Genomic DNA, 15,344 nt, shown 5'->3' on the forward strand with positions numbered 1-15,344 from the left:
TATTGAAAAATATGTCACTTGTGAAATTCCATCAGAATCCGCAAATAGTGATCTTCATGCAAAAATTTTACAATTCCAAAGACACAAATGTGGCAAATATTGTCGTCGCAAATAGAAAAACAAAGAGAAATACTACACCAGTTACAAATACAGGTCAAGTGAACAACTTCATGTCTTCAGTTAGACATGGCCCTCATTGTAAGTCAGGCGGTGGACCATGGTGCTGTTAGCACCATGGTCCATGCCGGATTCCGCCATGGTGGATGGCGGAATTACTGCCCCATTCCAAGGTGAGTGGGGCGGTAATTCCCCATTCACCATTTGCCCTTCCCCATTCCCATTTTTGCCCCATAGGGCATAATGGGGATGGGGAAGGCGCTAATTATGGCACCGTAAATTACGGTGCCGTAATTAGCATCAAGGTTGCTTAGCGCGTTGGACTTTATCGCCTGCAAAAAGCAGGCGTTAAAGTGTGAATCAGGCGTTAAGGGTTAACGGCGCCGACTGCGCCTTTAAACCCTTAACGCCTGACTTGTAATGAGGGCCAGAGTGTTAAAGGTAAGTCACCTAAAAATACATATTGCATAAAAAGAAAAGGAGAAGAAAAATATATCAATGATTACAATGCAATCATTGCACACGTATGGAATGCAAACATAGACGTGCAGTACATTGCAGACAATTCTACTGCAGTTGCACGATATGTCACAGCATACTTAACCAAATCAGAAAAGACAGAGCTCCAAGACCTCTGGAATGACCTGTCATCAGATAAAACAGTGTCTCAGAAATTATACAGCTTCGGCATAAAAATGCTGTGCCATAGAGAATGTGGATCCTATGAAGCAGCTGATCGATTAACTGGTACTGCATTTTATGGTAAATCTGCAAATATAGTATGGCTAAGTCTTGGTCCAGCTAAATCTAGAAAAAGAGTTCTAAAATCATACCAAGATATTGAAACAATATCCAAACATGATCCCAACAGCCAAGCCATTTTAAAAAACAATTTATTGGACACATACTACACGAACAGGAGTACCACTTTGGAAACCATGAGTCTATACCACATAGCCTAAAACTACACATACAAAAATAATATAAAACCTGATGAACAAAACCGTAAATACAAAGTGATAAACTGTGAAGGCAGCTTAGTAAAACTCACCAAACCAAATTTAATTAATTATATCAAATTGTCATTAAAGACTCCTCAACATAAAGAAGTATATTACATGTCCCTGCTACAACTCTTTAAACCATGGAGAAAAGAAGAAGAAATACTAGATAACTATGACTCATATGAAGATGCTTTCAAAGCAAATGAAAGCAGTATAACTGATGTAAATTTTGCACAGTACAAAACAATGTTGCACAATGAACAGCAACACGAAGAAGAACTCCAGGCCCGACTAGATAAGGACACTCAGGACAGTAGTCAACCTTCTGTCACAGGAAGCCAAGAACCACTGGGAGACCCACTAATAACAAATGAGGCAGAACTAGCTATGATAGAAGTAGAAAACACCACGTGTAAGTATGAAGAAAAAGAAGACTTAACTATACTACAATCAAAGCTAAACAATGAGCAACGTAGCATTTTTCAAGCAGTAACACAAGAAATTGCACATGGTGTAAAACATGAAAACAAAGAATGCACCTGTCAAAATTACAAACCTATACTATTGTATGTCAGTGGTGAAGCTGGTTCTGGCAAAACATTCCTAATCAAAATCATCAGTAAGTTCCTTCAACAATTGACAAACAACAAACTGTCAGCTGTTGTCACTGCCCCCACAGGTTTAGCTGCCTACAACATAGGTGGTGTCACTTTACACCGATTACTACTCCTGCCAGTAGAACACAAAAACAAATTAGATTATTACAAACTTTCTGCAGAAGCTGCAATGGAACTACGCAGAGTATTGAAACAAATGAAAATGCTACTAATAGATGAAGTGAGCATGGTGTCCAACCTAATGTTGGCTTTGATTCACCTCTGATTACAAGAAGTACTCAAAACAAACTATGAAGAGCTCTTTGCACGAAAACAAATTATTGTTTTCGGAGATCTTCTTCAATTGACACCAGTAAAAGGTGAGCCTATTTTTAAAACATTAGGACACAAACTGTGCTGTAAAACTGTTGGCAGCATTGGAAATGTCAACCTTTGGCAACATTTCCAATACAGAGAATTAACAGAAAACATGCGCCAATCTGCAGATCTCACTTATGCCAACATCTTAAAAAGTAGCAGAGTTGGTATACTTTCTAAATAAGCAGAAGCAATATTGAAAACCCGACACATTCATTCACTTTATGGTGATAATGCATGTGCTACAGATGTTATGGAACAATTACTCCACAAAAAAGTCAATTGTATGGCCTTAATGCCAACTCTTGTAAGCTGTTTCAAATTCAATGAAATAATGTTAAGTAAAGAAATGCAACCAATAATGGAAATTAGCGTCACATACAAACTAGATGTACATGGAATGACACTACCAATGTGTGACCAAGCCACAACAAGACTAAATAGTTTAGAAAAATCAATCTCAAACACAGCAGGCTTGGAAAAGATATTAAAATTATCCTTAAATTGCAGAGTAATGCTGAAACGTAACCTTGACATGGACCAAGGACTAGTTATTGGAGCACTGGGTACAGTTGTTGGTTTTCAAACATACCCACGTGACAACAAAATTCAGTTTGTCAATATTCTCTTTGACAAACTTTCAGAAGTAAAAAGAATAGGACGCTCAACAGCTCGATTCCTCCTCTTCAAAGACATGTATGTACACAGCGAACAATTTTCTCTAACTCTTGCATACACAGTCGCCATTCATAAATCACAAGGTCTTACCCTAGACAAAGCAATGATAGATATTGGTAACACAGTCTTTAAAGAAGGCATGAGCTCCCATAGCACTATCACGCTTACGTACACTTGAGGGTCTATTTCTAATCAACTTTGATGCAAGTAAAATAAACGCTGATATTCCTTGCATTTTAGAATACAATAGATTTTTTAACTATACACTCCCCATCTAAACACATATTCTGTTCCACAAAAAGTAAAACATTATAAAAGAAAAATAAATCAAACAGAAAAGCAACAGGATATCACTGCAAATCCTCCAAAGAGAGTAAAAGAAAGTAATACTTCATCAAGTGCCACAAGCAAAAAAGAATCAATTAGGGAAAGTAAAACAGGTACTTCTTCAAAGAAAGAAGACGCACTCCAAAAAAATCTGTCAGATACAGATCTACCTGGTCCATTTAAACTCTCAAATATAGTTGGTGTAAGTTGCTACGCAAATGTAGCAATGAATATTCTATTTCAATTACCACCAATTGTTGAGAACATTTACTTACACAGTACAGACCCATTGTGTTTGCAAATGTTAGTACTTCACAGAAATGCACCAAACAATCCTGACAACACATATAGTGTTTATGGAATGAGACAACATTGGGACTACTGTGCTGGAATGGTGAAATTCACTATAAACTCACAGGAAGATCCACAAGAATTTCTAATGTACTTACTATTAGTACTGGAAAACAAAAACATACCTATAAATGAAATCTTCCAGATTTCATACATGTGGAAACATACATGCACTCTTTGCAACAATGTGACAAAAGAACAAATCCCCAATGAGCGCTGTGTGTATATATCAATACCTAATTGTGAATCCATTCCATTTCAGCAACTTGTACCAAATGCAAACCACCGGTAGATTATGTTCGACCTGCAATTCAGATAATTCAGATAATCGCTCCACGTTAATAATACAAACACAGAGTAAATACGTAATACTAATGCTAATACGTTACAATGCAGATGGTACCAAAAAGAACTGCAAGCTGACTGGATTCACACATGGTCAAATATCACTTGGTAGGAAAACCTTCACAACAATAGGTATAATCTACCACGCAGGAGCCACAACCAACTCAGGGCACTACACTGCATATATAAAAAAGAAATTTGGATGGTTTGAATGTAATGATAGTACCGTTACTGTAAAGCAGAGATTACCAGCAAATCTTACAAATGCTTATTTAATGTTCTTAAAAACAAAATTTGATAACTAAACTGTACTTAAACCTTAAGTACACTTGTAGTAAAAAAAATATAAACTGTCACAATATTCCAAAAGCTATCTAACTGCCCAAAGATGCTACAACAACTAATCAGATAAATTAATACCACTAAAATAGAGCAATAAATAGACAGTTAGAATACGCCAATTGGTATCTAACTGTCCCAAACTTTAGAAATATCCAAATAAGAGCAAAAAATAGACAGTTAGATTACGCCAATTGGTATCTAACTGTCCCAAAAAATTTGAAATTTCCAAATAGATAAAGCAATACCACGAAATTATATCAAAAAATAAACAGTTAGAATATGCCTACTGTGATCTAACTGCTCCAAAATTTTACAATATCCAAACAAATACCTAATATCTTACTGCTCCCAAAAACTGGAACTATCCAATGTATAAAGCATTAGCCAGAAACAACAAGTAAACACTGAAAACAAACAAACAAATAAACGGTAGCATAACAGAAAAAGTTTTTTTTTAATCCAACATGGATTCTTTTTCTCCCACAGACCCAATGATTTTAGCAACAAACACAGAAACTGAGCAAATTGCACAGTGCTCTGGTCTGTTATCTACTAAATATGAGGGTCAAAAAAAAGAAAAAATTGTGATTGTACAATGTAATAAATCTTTATAAAATACCAATACTAACATGCTATTTTCTTTGATCACAGAAATGAACAAGAAAAACATGGACTCCCGTTACTAAACCAAATAGTAAGTATAACATGATAAATACAACCATCGCAGCATATCACACCCATACTGGCTTACAACATTGTTCCTTATAATTTTGTTTTTGACCCAAAGTTATAAGCCACAATGAGTGTGATATGCTGCGGTGCTTTTGGCCAGGGCATAGACTCTTGCGTGCATGGCATATGAGTGTGATATGCTGCAGTGGTTGTGGCCAGGGCATAGAGTCTTGGGTGCATGGCCAAATGGCCATGCACCCAACATTCTATACCCTGGCCACAACCACCGCAGCATATCACACTCATAGATTCAAGCATTTCAACCATTTAAATGCCCGCGGACACAAGGAAGTTCCTGCAACACATTCAACTTGCCAGAGGACGATACGTACAGTGTCATCAGGACACCCCCATTTTCTTTATGTACGAACATTTCAGGACACCGCAAGTGTTCTTAGAACACTTTCAGATTGACAACAAACAATACAGACAACGTCTTGAGGACACCCCCTGCGAACATTCCAGGACCCCACGCGTCCTCTTAGAACACTTTCAACTTGACACCGAATCCATTCTGTTTATTTACGAACATTTCAGAACAGCCGTGTTGTCCGCAGACAAATCAAACACAACAAAAGCGTCTAGCACATAAAAAAAATACAACATTGCACCTATCTCATACTCCCCCACCCTCCCCAAACACTCTTACACACCAACACACTCCACTAAATTCAATTTTTAAACCAAGTTTCACCTCGCTGTCCGCGGTCGTCCGCGAATGCAAGGTGGCAGGCTCCACCAAAAATCTGACGCGCTCCACGCCCCACGCCGTTCAATCAGCGAACACATCGGATGTCCGTGGACATCGCGCAAGCCACTCAGCCAATCAGGGCACTGTCCGCGGAGCGAACAGGGAAGTCCGTCCGCAAAGCGAACGGAGATATCACTAATTTTTTTGCCTTACATTTTGGTCATTTTAAAAAAAAACTACTGGACGGATTTACACAAAATTTGCAAAAGCACACTTTCGGGAGTGGGAAGCGCATCAGATTTTCGATAGCGCCCGCCATCTTGGATTCGCAGTTGTCTGTGGACAGCGCGGTGAAACTTTGTTCAAAATTTGTATTTAGTAGAGTGTGTTGGTGTGTAGGAGTGTTTGGGGAGGGTGGGAGTGTATGACATAGGATGAAAGTTGTGTTTTTTATGTGTTAGACGTTCTTTTTGTGTTCGATTTGTCTGCGGACATCACGGGTGTTCTGAAATGTTCTAAATAAACTGAATGGGGGGTGTTCTGAGGACTCAATATGCGTCCGTTTTGTTCACAAGCAAACTGAAACTGTTCTAAGAACACTTGCAGTGTCCTGAAATGTTCGCAAATAAACAAAATGGGGGTGTACTGAGGACGCTGTCCGTATTGTTCGTTGTCAAGTTGAATATGTTCTAAGAACACTCGCTGTGTCCTGAATTGTTCGCAAATACACAAAATGGGGGTGTTCTGAAGACGTTGTCGAACACTCGCTGTGTCCTGAAATGTTCGCAAATATGAATGGGGTTGTGGCTGACAAGTTGAATGTGTTCTAAGAACACTCGCGGTGTCCTGAAATGTTCGCAAATAAACAAAATGGGGGTGTCCTGAGGATGCTGTCCGTATTGTTCGTTGTCAAGTTGAATGTGTTCTAAGAACACTCGCGGTGTCCTGAAATGTTCGCAAATAAACAAGATGGTGGTGTTCTGAAGACGCTTCTAAGAACACTGGCGGTGTCCGGGGAATGTTCGTAGGGGGTGTCCTGAGGACGCTGTCCGTATTGTTCTCTGTCAAGTTGAATGTGTTCTAAGAACACTTGCAGTGTCCTGAAATGTTCGCAAATAAACAAAATGGGGGTGTCCTGAGGACGCTGTCTGTATTGTTTGTTGTCAAGTTGAATATGTTCTAAGAACACTCGCGGTGTCCTGAATTGTTCGCAAATACACAAAATGGGGGTGTTCTGAAGACGTTGTCGAACACTCGCTGTGTCCTGAAATGTTCACAAATATGAATGGGGTTGTGGCTGACAAGTTGAATGTGTTCTAAGAACACTTGCGTTGTCCTGAAATGTTCGCAAATAAACAAAATGGGGGTATCCTGAGGACGCTGTCCGTATTGTTCTCTGTCAAGTTGATTGTGTTCTAAGAACACTCGCGGTGTCCTGAAATGTTCGCACATAAACAAAAAGGGGGTGTCCTGAGGACGCTGTCCGTATTGTTCTCTGTCAAGTTGAATGTGTTCTTAGAACACTCATGGTGTCCCGAAATGTTCGCAAATAAACGAAATGGGGGTGTTCTGAGGACACTGTCCGTATTGTTCGTTGTCAAGTTGAATGTGTTCTAAGAACACTCGCGGTGTCCTGAAATGTTCGTAGGGGGTGTCCTGAAGGCATAGTCTGTACTGTTCGCTGGCAAGTTGAATGTGTTCTAAGAACACTCGCAGTGTTCTGAAATGTTCGCAAATAAACAAAATGGGGGTGTCCTGAGGACACTGTCCGTATTGTTCTCTGTCAAGTTGAATGTGTTCTTAGAACACTCATGGTGTCCTGAAATGTTCGAAAATAAACGAAATGGGGGTGTTCTGAGGACACTGTCTGTATTGTTCGTTGTCAAGTTGAATGTGTTCTAAGAACACTCGCGGTGTCCTGAAATGTTTGCAAATAAACAAAATGGGGGTGTTCTTAAGACGTTTCTAAGAACACTCGCGGTGTCCTGGAATGTTCGTAGGGGGTGTCCTGAAGGCATAGTCCGTATTGTTCGCTGGCAAGTTGAATGTGTTCTAAGAACACTCGCAGTGTCCTGAAATGTTCGCAAATACACAAAATGGGGGTGTTCTGAAGACGTTGTCGAACACTCGCTGTGTCCTGAAATGTTCGCAAATATGAATGGGGTTGTGGCTAACAAGTTGAATGTGTTCTAAGAACACTTGCGGTGTCCTGAAATGTTCGCAAATAAACAAAATGGGGGTGTCCTGAGGACGCTGTCCGTATTGTTCTCTGTCAAGTTGAATGTGTTCTAAGAACACTCACGGTGTCCTGAAATGTTCGCACATAAACAAAATGGGGGTGTCCTGAAGACGCTGTCCGTATTGTTCTCTGTCAAGTTCAATGTGTTTTTAGAACACTCCTGGTGTCCTGAAATGTTTGCAACTAAACGAAATGGGGGTGTTCTGAGGACACTGTCCGTATTGTTCGTTGTCAAGTTGAATGTGTTCTAAGAACACTCGCGGTGTCCTGAAATGTTTGCAAATAAACAAAATGGGGGTGTTCTGAAGACGTTTCTAAGAACACTCGCGGTGTCCTGGAATGTTCGTAGGGGGTGTCCTGAAGGCATAGTCCGTATTTTTCGCTGGCAAGTTGAATGTGTTCTAAGAACACTCGCAGTGTCCTGAAATGTTCGCAAATAAATAAAATGGGGGTGTCCTGAGGACACTGTCCGTATTGTTCGTTGTCAAGTTCAAATTGTTCTAAGAACTATCGCGTTGTTCTGAAATGTTCGTAGGGGGTGTCCTGAGAACGCTGTCCGTATTGTTCGCTGGCAAGTTGAAAGTGTTCTAAGAACACTCATAATGTCCGCGGACATTAAAAGTTTCCATAGACCATAGTTTGACTCTATGGATGTGATATGCTGCGGTGGTTGTTGCCAGGGCATAGAGTCTTGGGTGCATGGCCATTTGGCCATGCACCCAAGACTCTATGCCCTGGCAACAACCACCGCAGCATATCACATTCATATTTGCTTATAACTTTGGGTAAAAAACAAATGTATACGGAACAAAGGTATTAGATACTATGGATCTGATATGCTGCTATGGTTCTCCTTATTATTGTATACTTACTGTTTGGTCTAGTAACGGGAGTCCATGTTTTTCTTGTTAATTTCTGTGATAAAAGAAAATAGCATGTTAGTATTAGTATGTTGTAATGACTTATTACATTGTATAAGCAATATACTTTACTTTTTTTTTTTGGACCCTCATATTTAGATTACAAATCAGAGTACTGTGCAATTTGCTCAGTTTCTGTATTTGTTGCTAAAATCATTGGGTCTGTGGGAGAAAAAAAAATCCATGTTGGATTTTAAAAAAAACGTTTTTTTGTAATGCTACAGTTTATTTGTTTGTTTGTTTTCAGTGTTCACTTGTTGTTTCTGGCTAATACTTAATACTTAGGTTTGTATATTTTTGGAGAAGTAACATATTATTTATTTGTTTTGATATTATAAAATTTTGGAGCAGTTAGATACCAATTGGCGTATTCTAACTGTCTATTTTTTTGATATATTTTAGTTGTATTGATTTATCTATTTGGATATTGTTAAATTTTGGGATAGTTAGATTCCAATTGGCGTATTTTAACTGTGTCTTTTTTGGTCTAATTTAGTGGTATTCATTTATATGATTAGTTGTTGTAGAATATTTGAGCAGTTAGATAGCTTTTGGAGTATTCTAACAGTTTATATTTTTTTAACACAAGTTTACTCAGGGTTTAAATACAGTTTAGTTATAAAATTTTGGTTTTAAGAACATCAAATAAGCGTTTGTAAGATTTCCTAGTAATCTCTGCTTTAGAGTAATGGTACTATCATTACATTCAAACCATCCACATTTCTTTTTTATATATGCAGTGTAGTGCCCTGAATTGGTTGTGGCTCCTGCGTGGTAGATTATACCTATTGTTGTGAAGGTTTTCTTACCAAGTGATATTTGACCATGTGTGAAACCAGTCAGCTTGCAGTTGTTTTTGGTACCATCTGCATTGTAACGTAGAAGCATTAGTATTATGTATTTACTATGTGTTTGTATTACTAACGTGGAGCGATTATCTGAATTGCAGGTAGAGCATAATCTACCATGGTTTGCATTTTGTACAAGTCGCTGAAATGGAATGGATTCACAATTTGGTATTGATATATATATGAAGCGTTCATTGGGGATTTCTTCTTGTGTCACATTGTTGCAGAGAGTGCATGTATGTTTCCACAAGTATGAAATCTGAAAGATTTCATTTATAGGTATGTTTTTGTTTTTCAGTACTTGTAGTAAGTACATTAGACATTTTTGTGGATCTTCCTGTGAATTTAAAGTGAATTTCACCATTCCAGCACAGTAGTCCAATTGTTGTCTTATTCCATAAACACTATACGTGTTGTCAGGATTGTTTGCTGCATTTCTGTGAAGTACTAACATTTGCAAAAATAATGGGTCTGTACTGTGTAAGTAAATGTTGTCAACAATTGGTGGTAATTGAAATAGAATATTCATTGCTACATTTGCATAGCAACTTACACCAACTATATTTGATAATTTAAATGGTCCAGGTAGTTCTGTATCTAACTGCTTTTTTTGGAGTTTGTCTTCCTTCTTTAAAGAAGTACTTGGTTTACTTTCCCTAATTGATTCTTTTTTGCTTGTGGTACTTGATGAAGTATTAGTTTCTTTTACTCTCTTTGGAGGATTTGCAGTGACATCCTGTTGCATTTCTGTTTGATTTATTTTTCTTTTATAACGTTTTACTTTTTGTAGAACAGAATATGTGTTTAGGTGGGGGGTGTATAGTGAGCAAAGTCTATTGTATTCTAAAATGCAAGGAATATCAGCGTTTATTTTACTTGCATCAAAGTTGATTAGAAATAGACCGTCAAGTGTACGTAAGCGTGATAGTGCTACATAGCTCATGCCTTCTTTAAAGACTGTTACCAATATCTATCATTGCTTTGTCTAGGGTAAGACCTTGTGATTTATGAATCATGACTGCGTATGCAAGAGTTAGAGAAAATTGTTCTCTGCGTACATACATATCTTTGAAGAGAAGGAATCTAGCTGTTTAGCGTCCTATCCTTTTTACTTCTGAGAGTTTGTCAAAGAGTTTATTGACAAACTGAATTTTGTTGTCACATGGGTATGTTTGAAAGCCAACAACTGTGCCCAGTGCTCCATTAACTAGTCCTTGGTCCACGTCAAGGTTACGTTTAAGCATTACTCTGCAATTTAAGGATAAGTTTAATATCTTTTCTAAGCCTGCTGTGTTTGAGATTGATTTTTCTAAACTATTTAGTCTTGTTGTGGCTTGGTCACACATGGGTAGTGTCATACCATGTACATCTAGTTTGTCTGTGGCGCTAATTTCCATGATTGGTTGCATTTCTTTACTTAGCATGACTTCATTAAATTTGAAACAGCTTGCAAGAGTTGGCATTAAGGCCATACAATTGACATTTTTGTGGGCTAATTGTTCCATAACATATGTAGCACATGCATTATCGCCATAAAGTGCATTAATGTGCCAGGTTTTCAATATTCCTTCTGCTTCTTTAGAAGGTATACCAACTCTGATACTTTTTAAAATGTTGGCATAAGTGAGATCTGCAGATTGCCGCATGTTTTCTGTTAATTCTCTGTATTGGAAATGTTGCCAAAGGTTGACATTTCCAATGCTGCCAACAGTTTTACGGCAGAGTTTGTGTCCTAATGTTTTAAAAATAGGCTCACCTTTTTCTGGTGTTAATTGAAGCAGATCTCCAAAAACAATAATGTGTTTTCCTGCAAAGAGCTCTTCATAGTCTGTTTTGAGTACTTCTTGTAATCTGAGGTGAATCAAAGCTAACATCAGGTTGGAGACCATGCTCAATTCATCTATTAGTAGCATTTTCATTTTTTTCAATACTCTGCGTAATTCCATTGCAGCTTCTGCAGAAAGTTTGTAATAGTCTAATTTGTTCTGGTGTTCTACTGGTAATAGTAGTAATTGGTGTAATGTAACACCACCTATGTTGTAGGCAGCTAAACCTGTGGGGGCAGTGACAACAGCTGACAGTTTGTTGTTTGTCAATTGTTGAAGGAACTTACTAATGATTTTGATTAGGAATGTTTTGCCAGAACCAGCTTCACCACTGACGTACAGTGGTATAGGTTTATAATTATGGCAGGAACATTCTTTATTTTCATGTTTTACACCATGTGCAATTTGTTTTGTTACTTCTTGAAAAATGCTACTTTGCTCATTGTTTAGTTTTGATTGTAGTATACTTAAGTCTTCCTTATCTTCATACTGACACATGGTGTTTTCTACTTCTATCATAGCTAATTCTGCCTCATTTATTATTAGTGGTTCTCCCAGTGGTTCCTGGCTTCCTGTTACAGAAGGTTGACTACTGTCAGGAGTGTCCTTATCTAGTTGGGCTTGGAGTTCTTCTTCGCGTTGCTGTTCATTGTGCAACATTGTTTTGTACTGTGTAAAGTTTACATCAGTCATAGTGCTTTCATTTGCTTTGAAAGCATCCTCATATGAGTCATAGTTATCTAGTAATTGTTCTTCTTTTCTCCATGGTTTGAAGAGTTGTAGCAGGGACATGTGATATACTTCTTTATGTTGAGGAGTCTTTAATGACAATTTGATATGATTAATTAAATTTGGTTTAGTGAGTTTAACTAAGCTGCCTTCACAGTTTGTTCCTCTATATTTACCTTTTTTTCATCAGGTTTCATATTATTTTTGTATGTGTAGTTTTGGGCTATGTGGTATAGACACATGTTTTCCAAAATATTACTTCTGTTTGGGTAGTATGTGTCCAATAAATTGTTTTTTAAAATGTCTTGGCTGTTGGGATCATGTTTGGCTATTGTTTCTATATCTTCATATGATTTTAGAACTCTTTTTCTAGATTTAGCTGGACCAAGACTTAGCCATACTATATTTTCAGATTTACCATACAATGCAGTACCAGTTAAACGATCAGCTGCTTCATATGATCCACATTCTCTATGGGTGAGCATTTTTATGCCCAAGCTGTATAATTTCTGAGATACTGTTTTATCTGATGACAGGTCATTCCAGAGGTCTTGGAGCTCTGTCTTTTCTGCTTTAGTTAAGTATGCTGTGACATATCGTGCAACTGCAGTAGAATTGTCTGCAATGTACTGCACATCTATGTTTGCATTCCATAAGTGGGCAATGATTGCATTATAATTATTGATATATTTTTCTTCTTCTTTTCATTTTATGTAATATGTATTTTTAGGTGACTTACCTTTAACACTATGGGGGTCATTACGACCCAGGCGGTAATTACACCAACTTTACCACCATGGTGTAAACTATGCTTACACCATGGTGGATGGCGGATTTACTGCCCCATTCCAAGGTGAGTGGGGCGGTAAATCCCCATTTCCCATTTTCCCTTCCCCATTCCCATTTTTGCCCCATAGGGCATAATGGGAGTGGGGAAGGCGCTAATTACGCCACCGTGAATTATGGTGGCGTAATTAGCATCATGGCGGGTTAGCGCCATGGATTTTAACGGCTGCTAAAAGCAGCCGTTAAAATCGGAATCAGGCGTTAAGGGTTAACAACGGCGTTAACCCTTAACGCCTGAGTTGTAATGAGGCCCTATGTCTAACTGAACACGTGGGCCTCATTCCGAGTACGGCGCTAACCAATGGCGCTATTAACGCCTTGGTTGACGCCGTACCCGGACCGGCAGCGCCTTGGTGGTTGGCGGAATTACCGCCCCATTCCAAGGTTGGCGGGGCGGTAATTCCCCAATCCCCATTTACCCTTCCCCATTCCCATTCTTGCCCCATAGGGCATAATGGGAGTGGGGAAGGCGTCAATTACGCCACCGTAAATTACGGTGGCGTAATTAACATCAAGGTCCCTTAGCGCCATGGTATTTAACGCCTGCTAAAAGCAGGTGTTAAAAGCACCATGGCGCTAAGGGAACTCGGAGTATGGCGGTAAGGGATTACCGCCACCGCTCTCGTTAGCGGTGGCCGCTATCCCTTACCGCCATACTCGGAATGAGGCCCAAGATGTTGTTCACTTGACCTGCATTTGTAACTGGTCTAGTGAAACCAAATCGGAATTTGGTGTAGTATTTCCCTTTGTTTTTGTATTTGCGACTACAATATTTTCCACATATGTGTCTTTGAAATTGTGAAATTTGTGCATGAAGATCACTATTTGTGGCTTCTGATGGAATTTCACAAGTGACATATTTTTCAATAAACTGTAAAACAGTGGAATCACTGTCTTGACCAAATTTAGGAGCATCTTTAATCCATAAAAGCATGTGGATATGTGGTGCTCCTCTGGCTTGGTATTCTTTTCTCCAAAACTGTTGCACTTCTCCAAGGGGAGGAACAGTTTTATTACAAATAAAATGTAGCATAGCAATGAAGCGATGGTGAAAATATCTTGAAACATTAACAGGATCCAAAGAACAAAGTTCTCCAGGTGTTAGTATATCTATGTTTGTTTTGGTTGTATTTGATATGCATAGGAAATCATGTAAATCTTCCCATGCATATTCTGTACAACTTAATGTAACAAACCAAGTGGGTGGGCCAAGGTTTCTGATCATACAACGTACATCTCCATGACGTCGAAACCAGTACTCTTTAGTACCACGCATATTTGCTAATAGATTTGTAATATTTGATTGTAAAACCTCATCCTTTTGTTGCACTTTTTCTAATAATTGTGTAGCTGTCTTATTTTGAAAGTGTGATCTTGATTTTAATATGTGTGCAACTCCGTAACATAAAGTTGCTAGTTTACTTTCAAAGAGTAGGTGGAATATGTATTCCACATTTTGTCTATATCTGGGATCTTCAGAATACATCCGTAATGAGCGGTATTCTGAAGCTGATATTTGAATAGGTCTATCATCATACCTTCCTCCTTTGCCAGTAGGAAAGAGTAGAGGAAAAGCATGTGCTTCTATACTTTTTTCCAATATGCTGATTGGCGATCCTTTTGTTTGACGCATTTGGTAAGTTTCCAGTGTATCTTCTACGGTGTCATTACAGTGCAAAGGATGAATTGTATAATGGTCTAAAGTATTTGATATTGTAGCAGGATCTAATAGCTCAAATTGACCAGCTTCTTGTGTTTCCTGAATTATTTCAGTTGTATCTTTCACGTTTTCTTCAATATTAATTTCTTTGTAATATTCATTATTCGCTTTAAGATATTGGAAGGCTTGTCTAACTTTATATAAGTCTACGAACTGTTGCCATATTTTTTTGTCTTTTGTAGGTACTCTATTTACTAAGATAATTAAAGATTGCTGAATTGGACATTGCACTCCTAGAGTATGCACATTTTCTTTTAGATCTAATGGTAAATAAACTACTTTTCCACGAATGCCTTTTACCAATTCAGAAGGAGGTAATTTTGCTGTTTTTGGTTGAAGGTGCATTATTGCTTGAAATGGGTGTACTGTTTGAATTATGATGCTCTCATATAAATTAAGTTATTGTAGGGGTTTTGGTACTGGGTATAATTCCAAATTATTTGTGATAGCACGTGAAGGAGTTTGGTTGTTGTCAAGTTTTGTAGTGCAGTAACTGCAAAGTATTAAGGGCTCCGTTATTTCATATTTGTTTTCTGCTACAAGGTAGAGAGCTAATTCAAACCATTTAGAATCTTTATTGTCTTCTATTTTGTATGATAGGTCTACAGTTTTTGTGTTACTTTTATAAAAGTTCTACGGCAACATACACATACAT

Source organism: Ambystoma mexicanum, chromosome 3q, assembly GCF_040938575.1.
Source record: "Ambystoma mexicanum isolate Mex_15411 chromosome 3q, UKY_AmexF1_1, whole genome shotgun sequence".
Taxonomy (NCBI): Eukaryota; Metazoa; Chordata; class Amphibia; order Caudata; family Ambystomatidae; genus Ambystoma; species Ambystoma mexicanum.